We start from the raw sequence: 12,100 nt of genomic DNA on the forward strand, positions 1-12,100 counted from the left end.
AAATAAAACACGTGGGTTCTGAGATGAGTTTTTCCAGCTGTAAAAACGCTCTAAAAAATGCCTAAAAATGCAGCTGACCAGTGTTTAACGTTTTTGATTAAACTGAGAAAAAAAAAAAGAAAAAAAAAAAAAAAACACTAATCGCAAAAACACTGAGAAATGTTGAAACACTCACTGCAAAGATACTGGCGTTTTTATAATGTCATAAACATCCAGTGTGCATGAGGCCATACAGACAGATAAAGGATACTTACTGTCAGGGTTACTTATCTGAGCAGCAGAAATTGCTCAAGAAACCCAGAACAACTTATGGAAAAGGCGTATGTTCCACAGAACCCTGGCTGAGCAAGGCTTTACTAGACCAGTGGTCTCCAAAACTGTGGCCCTTTGCTTGCCTTTATCTGGCCCTTGGGACACTACTGATGAGGCACTATTTTGCTATATGACATTTCTCCCACTGACACCAAAAATGGGGCACTATTCCGTTCAATGACGCCATGGATGGGGCACTATTCTTCCCCCCCAAACACCAAATGTGGCGATATTTACGCCTACTGATACCAGGAAAATGCCCACTTACACTGGCCACAGTCTGGCCCTCCAGAAGTCTGAAGGATAAATCAAACTTTCTAAATAAAGGGCCAGTTTGAGATTCCTGCTCTAAACAGATGGCCAACCTGAAGGTTTTTCAAAAAGATCCAAGAGCTACCAGCCCAGAGCCATCAAGGCATGCCAAACATGGTTACCTGACAGCCAGTGGGCTCCAAGGCAGCTGGGGGATTATTACAAAGAAACTGCCATCTATCCAAAGAAATCAACAGAAATTGTCACAATTCAAAAAAACACGTCATGGCTACACAACCAATATACTGAAAATATTCCCTGGGGGAATAAGCAGAAGATAAACTGGCACTTACACAAGCTTTCCACTTGGGGGGTAATGAAAATGGGTGATGTTTATTAAACGTACAGTATATAAAAGTACTGACCACCAAAGGCAAATGAATAAAAAAAAAACACAAGAAAATGAAATTTAGACTCAGTTCACAGCATACACTAGATGTTCAGTATAATTTACCGTATTTATTGGCGTATATCGCGCACTTTTTTGCCCTGAAAATCAGGGCAAAATCGTGGGTGCGCGATATACGCCGACATACCGAGTGCAGTACACTCGGGTACATTCGGCCAGGCTCGGCTTTGCTCGTAGTCACGCTCTGACGTTTCTGCGTGAGAAGCCGAGCCTGGCCGAGTGTACTGCGCTCGGTATACGTCGGCGGAGGCTTCAAACTGAGCGCGGGGAAGCGGGGATTTGACATGAAGACAGCGCGGGAGAAGCCGGGAGGACACCACCGAGGACGCAGACAGACGCCGGGCAAGACACCAAAACTGTAAGTAGTAAAATGTAATAAAATGTTTTTTTTACAGGATTTTAGGGTCAAAATTAGGGGTGCGCGCTATACGCCGGAGTGCGCAATACCCCGATAAATATGGTAAGTAGAAATAAACACTACACTAAATGGCATTTAGCTTGCTATAGAATTGTACATCATAAATGACTGCCATTGTTCCCATAAGACTCCATGCGTGATTCCCGATTTTCAGTGCGACTTTTGGTGCAAAGTACTTTTTTTTTTAAGTCACACCAATTTGAACGGGTGCCACTGAAAAGAAATCAGTCGCGTGATAAGTCGTTTCCAATGAGTACTATTCATATCTGTGCGACTTAAAGTAGTCCCTGTACTACTTTGGTCCGAGTTTGATGCAAGTTACACAGGCATTCCCAGAAATTGCATCAAAATCGCATCAGAAAAATCTTAGTCGCTGTAGTGTGAAAGGGGCCTAAGCCCTGGTCCACATTGATGTGATTTGACATGTCAAATCGGTGGTTATTTATTGCCCGCAATGGAACCATCCGAATCGGTCCGACGCCGACTTTGCGCACCACAACGATTCCCCAAAAGTAGTATCTGTACTACTTTTGATGATTTCAGGTGCAATTTCAACAGACATCATCGGACAGACATGCGGGAATGAAATTGTGCGAGTTCAGCTGAACTTGCACGATTTCAATCCCGCATCAATGTGAACCAAGGCTAAAAGAGAGCTGTGCATGATGTCATAAGCCTGGGCTTTTTACCAAACAGGAAGTGGGCTGTATAAGGATTTAACTGGCATAACCCCCCCCCCCACAAAACGTTTCATACTTATGTCCACTGTGCAGTTTGTTTCGCACAGAGTGGCCCCGAACGCCATCTTCTGGGCTCCTCTCCGCATCAGATAAACCCCTAGCCTAGGAGAATCGCTCTACCGGGGGGGGGGGGGGGATACCTTGCGAGTGCGCTCCCGTGTCCAGCATTTGCCATCTATAGCCAACGAATGCAGGACATGCCCCCCCGCGTCATTGGCTTTGATTGATAGTAGCGAGTGCCAATGGCTGAGCTGCTATCAATCAAGAGCCAAGAACCCCAGCCAGAGAGACGGCGCTTCCTCGCCGGGCGACATTCCAGGGCTCAGGTAAGTAAAACGGGGAGGGGGGGGGGACTGACTGAAGTTTTTTCACCTTAATGCATTAAGGTTAAAAAAAAAAATGTACAACCCCTTTAACCACTTGCTTACTGGCCCATAGTCAAAAGACGTCCTGTTTTTAAAGATGGATATCTCGAGAATGGCAGCAGCTGCTGCCACAAACGAGGTATCCATCTTTAGTGTGCGCGGTCCTGTAAATGATAACGGCGGTCTCCGCGGCGGATTCGCCGCGAGATCGCCGTTATCGGTGGCGATCGGGACTGTTCAGCTGGTGACTGGGGACGAGACTGAAGGAAAAATCTCCTTCACCCGTCCCCATAGCTCTGCTGGGCGGAAGGGACGTCAAAACGTCAGTCCCGCCCAGCTTCTTAAAGAAACATTTTTTTTTTTTGTCATTTGAAAAAACTACATTTTCAAAAAAAAAAAAAATTTCTTGCATTTTAGTCTAAATATGAGATCTGAGGTCTTTTTGACCTGTCATGCTTTTTTCTATTACAAGGGATGTTTACATTCCTTGTAATAGGAATAAAAGTGATCAAATTTTATTTCAGTGTAAAAGAATTATAAACTAAATAAAAATAAATAAGAAAACAAAAAAAAAATTTTTTTAAAACGCCCCGTCCCGATGAGCTCGCGCACAGAAGCGAACGCATACGCGAGTAGCGCCCGCATATGAAAACGGTGTTCAAACCACACAAGTGAGGTATCGCCGCGATCGTTAGAGCGAGAGCAATAATTCTAGCCCTAGACCTACTCTGTAGCTCAAAAAATGCAACCTGTAGAATTTTTTAAACATCGCCTATCGAGATTTTTAAGGGTAAAAGTTTGACGCCATGCCACGAGCGGGCGCAATTTTTAAGCGTGTCATGTTGGGTATCATTTTACTCGGCGTAACATTATCTTTCACAATATATAAAAAAAATTGGGCAAAAATTATTGTTGTCTTATTTTTTTATAAAAAAAAAAATATTTTTTTCCCCAAAAAAATGCGCTTGTAAGACCGCTGCGCAAATACGTTGTGACAAAAAGTATTGCAATGACTGCCATTTTATTCCCTAGGATGTCTGCTAAAAAAAATATATATATAATGTTTGGGGGTTCTGATTAATTTTCTAGCAAAAAAATTGTGATTTTTACATGGAGAGAAGTGCCAAAATAGGCCCGGTTGTCATTAAATACAGTTTTCACCATCATTGTTTGCATCTCAGCACTGGTGATCTCCGCCAGCCTTTTCCTATCTACACACAGGTAGAAAACCAGCTGACCCTGCTGGGAAGGTCCTTGTTCAGGCACTTCCTGTGACATGGGTTTTACTAGCTGTGCTCATGCGTTGTCACCGTCTCGTGTATCTCTGTACTGACACATGTAGTACAGGTATGTTCTGATGTCACCCAGGAGTAGAGATTTGCTCAGATCCTAGCTCAAACCAACCTGTACTAGGTTGATCTGGGGAGTTACCCTCCCCTCAGACACACGTATACATACAGGGAATAGGCCTTATGTTTGGCCTAGTACAGGTGACAGCTTCCTGTCTGGATCAGACTAACAAACCCCAGCTCATTCCTGCTGTGGACCCGAGCAGAGCATACCTGTAGCATGTGTGTCAGCACAGCCGCTTGTGATCTCCACCAGAGGCGCAGGAGACGGGGGTGACAACACATGAGCACAATCGGTAAAACTGTTGTCACAGGAAGTACCGGAACAAGGCCTTCCAGCAGGAATTCGGATGAAAGCCCAGAAAGGAATGTGGGTTATATGATTTGTGTTTAGACGTCCCCTGCACCCATATGTCATCACTGTACGTACTAACCATAATACATATACACATATAGGGCTTCTCATACCCAGATAGAGCGCCATATTCCGCCAGCACAACACTGCGCCACACCGAGCACAGCCGGCTGGGCAGGTAACACAATACTCGGCTGTACTGCGGCTCTCCGGAGCGGCCTACTCTAGTGCGGCTTAGTATGTCGCAGTAAGGGCCGCTCACCCGTATAATACCGTGTACAAAGCCCCCAATATATGACCCGCCCGGCCTCGCCACTCACCTGCGTCTCTCTTAACGCAACCCTCGTTCTGTTTCTCTCCGTCCGTTTGTCCCTCCGCCTCCGCCGTACGTGTCACACCACCAGTTAGCAGCAGTCCGAGCCCCGCCCCTTAGCCTTCTATTCAGTCAGAGAGGGTGGGAGGAGCGTCCTCTGACATCACGACGAAGGGAATGGTAAACAGAGCGGCATCGCGCGGTGATTGGTGAACGTTAGGAGAGCATTATATTGGAGCTGAACGGCAAGTCTATTAGTGTGGCTACAGCGCTCCCAGCGGAATACTGAAGCGTCGCAGGCGATGCTTTGTGCAATGTGATGAAGGCAAGTGGGAGTTTGACGTGTGCTGTAAAGCGTCGTACAGACGATGAGAAAACGCGACTAAAAATATTGCTTTCAATGCGATCGCACGATAATCTGATCGTTGTCACCCGAAATTTTTCCGAAGGAACCAACAGGAAAAATGTTCTCGTACAATACCAGACTGTACGATTTTTGTTTAATCAGTAGTTTTCCTCTGACAATACAAATACATTACAGCACTTCCGATTTTTTTACTTTAGTAACCTATCCGCATTCGATATTGAGACTAGCGTGCAATAAAAAAAAGGACGATCATTCATTTAAAGCGGGGGTTCACCCTTAGATGGCACTTTTTCCCCTTAGATTCCTGCTCGTTTTCTCTAGGGGAATCGGCTATTTGTTTTAAAATATGATCCGTACTTACCCGTTTACGAGATGCATCCTCTCCGTCGCTTCCGGGTATGGGCTGCGGGAATGGGCGTTCCTTCTTGATTGACAGTCTTCCGAGAGGCTTCCGACGGTCGCATCCATCGCATCACGATTTTCCGAAAGAGGCCGAACGTCGGTGCGCAGGCGCAGTATAGAGCTACGAGCTACGAGTGACGCGATGGATGCGACCGTCGGAAGCCTCTCGGAAGACTGTCAATCAAGAAGGAACGCCCAGTCCCGAAGACCCATACCCGGAAGCGACGGAAGCGACGGAAGAAGATGCAGCTCGAAAACGGGTAAGTACTGCTCATATTTTAATACAAATAGCCGATTCCCCTAGACCGAACGAGCAGGAATCTAAGGGGAGAAAAAAAAATTTAATAAATGGGTGAACTCCCGCTTTAATAATCTTGTGTGTACCAGTGGCAGCTGGTGGTATATTTTTTGGGGTGGGCGGCAATCCACTCGCCATCACAGTCGGGTCACAGCCAACGCCCACCCTTTATTCAAAAAGAAACCCTATTGGAATCCATGTGTCCGGCACCCTGCATGTAGATTAGGAGCCGGGTGCATTGATTCGGGGGGCAGTGCCCCATAAGGATGGGCCGCCACTGTCGTGTACTGGGTTTTATCTGTGGCTGCTGGACCCTCTGGGATCAGGACTGCTGAAGCTGGAGGGGTAGTGGTCTGAGGCCTGTTAGCTGGAAACACAACCTTACCTGGACCACACCCCACATGTGCTTCTTATGAGGGAGGTAGTGACCCCACTCAGGCCCGGATTTACTTCCTTTGCTGCCCCAAGGCCGGGTCCTTCAATGCCCCCCCCCCATCATCACATGGGGAGGGCGGGGGGCGACGCAAGGGGGGTAAGTGATTTTTCGCAGACAATGGCTGGTGTTAGTGCTTCAATCATTCCGGAACTTGCCACGCTGCCTGCCACCAGAAGGGGATGTCACTTGCCACGCTGCCTGCCACCAGATGGGGATGTCACTTGCCACGCTGCCTGCCACCAGATGGGGATGTCACTTGCCATGCTGCCTGCCACCAGTAGGGGATGTCACTTGCCACACTGCCTGCCACCAGATGGGGATGGGGATTGCCACAGTTACCTGGCTGCCACCCAAAAAGTACCAGTTTGTCACCAATTGCATGTAAAACCAAGCCCCCCCCCCCCCAACATTGCAGAGTACTTGCAGCCAGGGGAGGGCTGGCAGCCTCAGGCCTGGGGGGCAAGTCTAGTCAAGTGGCCCACAGAGCGTGGAAAAGTGATGGATCCGTACAGAGGCTCCCCTTACATCAGAGTCCGCACAGAGGCCCCCCTTACATCAGAGTCCGCACAGAGGCCCCCCTTACATCAGAGTCCGCACAGAGGCCCCCCTTACATCAGAGTCCGCACAGAGGCCTCCCCTTACATCAGAGTCCGCACAGAGGCCTCCCCTTACATCAGAGTCCGCACAGAGGCCTCCCCTTACATCAGAGTCCGCACAGAGGCCCCCCTTACATCAGAGTCCGCACAGAGGCCTCCCCTTACATCAGAGTCCGCACAGAGGCCTCCCCTTACATCAGAGGCCTCCCCTTACATCAGAGTCCGCACAGAGGCCCCCCTTACATCAGAGTCCGCCCTTACATCAGAGTCCACAAAGAGGCCCCCCTTACATCAGAGTCCGTACAGAGGCTCCCCTTACATCAGAGTCCGCACAGAGGCCTCCCCTTACATCAGAGTCCGCACAGAGGCCCCCCTTACATCAGAGTCCGCACAGAGGCCCCCCTTACATCAGAGTCCGCACAGAGGCCTCCCCTTACATCAGAGTCCGCACAGAGGCCTCCCCTTACATCAGAGTCCGCACAGAGGCCTCCCCTTACATCAGAGTCCGCACAGAGGCCCCCCTTACATCAGAGTCCGCCCTTACATCAGAGTCCACAAAGAGGCCCCCCTTACATCAGAGTCCGTACAGAGGCTCCCCTTACATCAGAGTCCGCACAGAGGCCTCCCCTTACATCAGAGTCCGCACAGAGGCCTCCCCTTACATCAGAGTCCGCACAGAGGCCCCCCTTACATCAGAGTCCGCCCTTACATCAGAGTCCACAAAGAGGCCCCCCTTACATCAGAGTCCGTACAGAGGCTCCCCTTACATCAGAGTCCGCACAGAGGCCTCCCCTTACATCAGAGGCCTCCCCTTACATCAGAGTCCGCACAGAGGCCTCCCCTTACATCAGAGTCCGCACAGAGGCCTCCCCTTACATCAGAGGCCTCCCCTTACATCAGAGTCCGCACAGAGGCCTCCCCTTACATCAGAGTCCGCACAGAGGCCTCCCCTTACATCAGAGTCCACACAGAGGCCTCCCCTTACATCAGAGTCCGCACAGAGGCGCCCCTTACATCAGAGTCCGCACAGAGGCCCCCCTTACATCAGAGTCTGCACAGACCCCATATACATCAGAGTCTGCACATACCCCTTATACATCAGATCTGATGTAAGGGGTGTTCTGGGAAACTTGATTTAAGGGTGCATGCTGTGGACTATTGTGTAAAGAGGGTCTCTGCTCACCAAAGCCTGCCCCCCTCCCCTTTAACAAAGTCCACAGAGCACCCCTTTTTATACACTGGGAGGCAGGAGAGACTAGAGAGCGTGAGCTTACCAGGATGGAGGCTGAGGTGCAGGCAGGCTGTCTGATGCTTTTTTGGGTTCAAACTTCCTGTCCAGTGCCCACACATGCCCGGGGAGTGTGGGCAGGGCAGACTCAGAAGGAGGAGGAGCAGATGAGCTCTATCTCTCCTTGTGTCTGTGCAGAATGAGAAGGGGATGTCAGCGCTGGTGTGCGCTGAGGCTGAGATATGTGTGAGACGAGACATAGCTCAGCTCTGCAGCCATCTACTTCGGAGCTGACACAGGCACGGCTGCACAGTGGGAGGTGAGCAGCGGCTGTGACCTCTGTTAACAGAGCTCCAGCAGGCATATTCCTGCTCTGCAAAAACAGTATTTGGTAGTGTCGGCCGGTGGCTGTGCATAGTGTCACCAGCCCGGGGGGAGATTTTCACCCTGCCCCCCCTGCCAGCCCTCCCCTGCTTGCAGCCAGGTACAACGCTGTCAGCCTCTCCTCTCCCACGGGGAAATTAGCTGCAGGTGAATCGTAAAACAGAGGCACATAAGATGAGAGTGAGAGATGAGAGTGAAGGCGGGCGGTGAGAGATGACGTCATTCTCTCTCTTCTGTGTCGCGCAGCCTGTAAGTAAGGGCCGAAGTTGTAACAGCAGTGCGGGCAATGAGAGAATCTCTCTCCGCATGGCCCGCTGAAAAGTTACTTGTCTCCTCCGCGGCGCAGTGCCGCCCCTGCACACAGTGCCGCCCCAAGGCCTGGCCTTGTTGGACTTGTGGGAAATCCGGCCTGACCCCACTGGGCCAGCCATAGGTGTGCGCAGCCTATTGCATTAGGGTGTGCACCCCAAAGCTCAAACACACATACTTTTCAGCTGCACTGAACAGTGAATGAATGGAAAGTGCTCTCTGCTGAGTGTCTTCCTGTTTATTCACAAACCAAAGCATAGTAACAGTTTACTATGCTTCAGTTATGAATGGACACAGTGAGTGTGTTCATTGTGTTCATTTAGAAAAAGAAAGGGGCCAGTACAGGACATATTTATCAGCCTCTTTCCCTGCCCTCCATCCTGAAACATCCGCAGCAGCAGCCATAGGGAGAGGAGGGAAGCCAGCAGCACTGCAGGGCGAGGGAGCCAACAAGGGGGAGGCTGGGCAGTAGGGGGAATCAGCACTGCACAGAGTAATTAGGGTGTGCACAGACACAACTGGCACACCCCCCTGCGCATACCTATGAGACCAACTTGTGCGGGTCCCTGTGCTAGAGCCATAGCTCCAAACAGTCCCTTCATTTGCAAGGACTGTCCCTGTCCCTCTTTTTGAACAAAATCCACCTGTGCCTCAGTGGACCCTTTTTTTGGTCTAATTTGTGCATCTCTATACAAAATGTACTATTTTACTACTAAAAGCGTTATGCTGTATTAAACTTGTTTTTAATCCAACCACCATTTTACTACATTTGTTATTATTTTTAAGAGCTTACAGTTTATAAAGGAAAATAGGGGTCAGAATATACTTGTGTTGTTTAGTCAATCACTTACTGCATCAGAGGGATATTTGTAGTCTGTGTAGCCATGGCCGGTGCAAAGGGCATATCCTTTGCCTGTAAACTGTGTTAAAAGGTGTCAATTGTTATCAGCTCTTCTTGTATATATTAACTGTGATTCTTTCACCATTGTGCTTTTATGTTCCAGATCAGTGGATGTCAACTTACCAGGCACAGGGGTCCCCAACTGTTGGATAGAGTAATGTGGAAAAAATGATCGACACTCCGGTAGTTGTTTTTAAAATTTCTTCATTTTATTGAATAGCCACAGTGAACAAATGCAGATTAAGTCAGTTGCCGCGTTTCAGCCTATAAGGCCTTAGGCCCCGTACACACGAGAGGATCGATCCACTGAAATTGATCCGCTGACCGGTTTGAGCGGATAGATCACCTGGTGTGTACAATCCAGCGGATCTGTTTCCGCGGATTTTTGTCCCCGGGGATGGATTTCCAGCGGATAAAAATTTCCTAACATGCTAAGAAATCTATCCGCTGGAATCCATTCCAACGGATTGATCCGCTGGTCTGTACAGACTCACCGGATCAATCCGTCCGAATCCATCCCCCGCATGCGTCATAATGATTCCACGCAGGCGTGGAAGTCCTTATATCACCGCGTCGCGTATGTCGCCGCGTCATCATCGCGGCGACGCGTCACCGCGGACGGAATTCCGCGGGGATTTTGATCTCCTGGTTAGTACAACCAGGAGATCAAAATCCGCCAGAGGATTTATCCGCGGAAACGGTCCGGAGGACCGTTTCTGCGGATAAATCCTCTCGTGTGTACTAGGCATTAGTCATAACCCCAACTGTTGCCCCTAATGTTACCAAAAGGCCTCAATTAATTTTTAGCACACCTAATGCTACAAAAGATTGTCAGAGACGCCAGACTTTCTAGAGGGAATGATTAGGAACTGCCAATATGCTACTGATGGGACCAGGATCATGTTTTAGGAGACTGCTAGAGATCACTGATGTTGCATCAGCTTTACCAAACCAACATCACCACTGCTTACTATTGGGGTCAAAGGGTTGCATGGTAAGTAAGGATGTGCTCAGGTGCGTTTGGATCTTAGTCATTGCTAAATGTGTCATACTTTTTGTAAGGGAAAACTCCCCACACACAACCCTGTAAATTAAAGGAAATCTATAGTCACAACATTCCTTTTTTTTTTTATAACATCAGTATTGTGATAGTAATACAAACAACAGTTGTGTTTGACAATCCAGTATAAGCTTACTTGAAAAATCTTTCATGTAGTGAGCCCGACCTGTCTGCAGGCCATCTCTTTCCACAACTTCCTGGGTTCCCTGCATGCGTTACAGCTTCTCCTCTACTGTTTACTTTCCATTTCTAAGGACTACATTTCCCATGGTACCTTGCTGCCTTTAAGCAGTGATTCTGCCTCTTAAAAACTCTTCCTCTAAGCACCTCTGTAGTTCGGAAGGCAGGCTCTGTAAAATGTGTCACACAGCAGTGCCTACTCACAGGACATAGTGAACACATGTCACAGAATTCAAGGAAGTAAATTTGTGGGGGTCTTCCCAAAGTAAGTTTACTAATTTCAATATCATTCAGATTAATAAAACAGACGTAGAAATACTTGAAATTAAAAGTGAATTGATTATATGATTTTACAATTTGACTATAGATATGCCTAAAAGAGAATATGTTTGATTCTCTATGACTTTGGTTCCAGAATGGGCAGAGTTACTATTTTCTCTTGCTGATTCTGGGATCTTAGCCCTGTTGCTGACGTGCAGTGCCAAAAGGATTGTGTACTTGGCCGTGCGTAGACATAGGAGTGTGTGTATAACGCAGTTCATTTACCCGTACACAAAATCAGAGCTGCGTGTATGCTAATGCGCATTCACGTGGCTGAACTTGTATGTTGGGCTCCTGCGTTATGGCACCCAGTGGTCTATTTACAGGAGTTCAGAGAATTGCTGAGTAATCGTCAGCTTCTGTGATCAATGACCACTCCTGTTCCAACATCTGAACGGCTTTCCCTCTGACCCTGACCTTCTGTAATTATTATTATTATTATACAGGATTCATATAGCGCCAACAGTTTGGACAGCGCATTACAACATTAGGACAGACAGTACAGTTACAATACAATTCAATACAGCAAGATCAGACCACTTTAAAAGTGAATAGAGTTGGAGATAGTCAGACAGATTGGGGTATGGAATTCCAAAGGATAGGAGAGGCCCAGGAGAAGTCCTGGAGGCAAGTATGGGAGGAGGTGATGAGGGAGCTAGAGAGCAGGAGGTCTTGGGAGGAAATAGAGGACTATTTGGTTGGTATTTTGAGACTAGGTTAGTGATATAGCTGGGGCCAGAGTTGTGGATGGCTTTGTAAGTTAGTGTTAGTATTTTGTAATAAATTTGTTGGGTGAGTAGAAGCCAATGGAGGGATTGGCACAGAGGGGTAGCAGACACTGAGCAGTTTGTAAGGTGGATGAGTCTGGCAGCAGTATTCATGGTGGACTAAAGGGGAAAAAGCCTATTTAACCACTTGCTTACTGGGCACATATACCCTCCTCCTGCCCAGGCGAAATTACAGCTTCCGGCACTGCGTTGCTTTAACTGACAATTGCGCAGTCATGCGACGTGGCTCCCAAACAAAATTGACGTCCTTTTTTCCA

At 48.2% G+C, this 12,100-nt stretch overlaps 1 protein-coding gene across 1 annotated transcript in view; it reads right to left on the reverse strand.

Moving 5' to 3' along the window:
• TMBIM6 (transmembrane BAX inhibitor motif containing 6) overlaps positions 1 to 4,698 on the reverse strand; it is a 41,786-nt gene extending 37,088 nt beyond the window's left edge. Inside the window, exon 1 of the mRNA XM_040341209.1 lies at positions 4,581 to 4,698. The gene's annotated coding sequence lies outside the window, so the exon portion shown is untranslated. The remainder of the gene's footprint in view (positions 1 to 4,580) is intronic.
• Positions 4,699 to 12,100: the final 7,402 nt, after the last annotated feature.

Source organism: Rana temporaria, chromosome 2 (genome assembly GCF_905171775.1).
Source record: "Rana temporaria chromosome 2, aRanTem1.1, whole genome shotgun sequence".
Taxonomy (NCBI): Eukaryota; Metazoa; Chordata; class Amphibia; order Anura; family Ranidae; genus Rana; species Rana temporaria.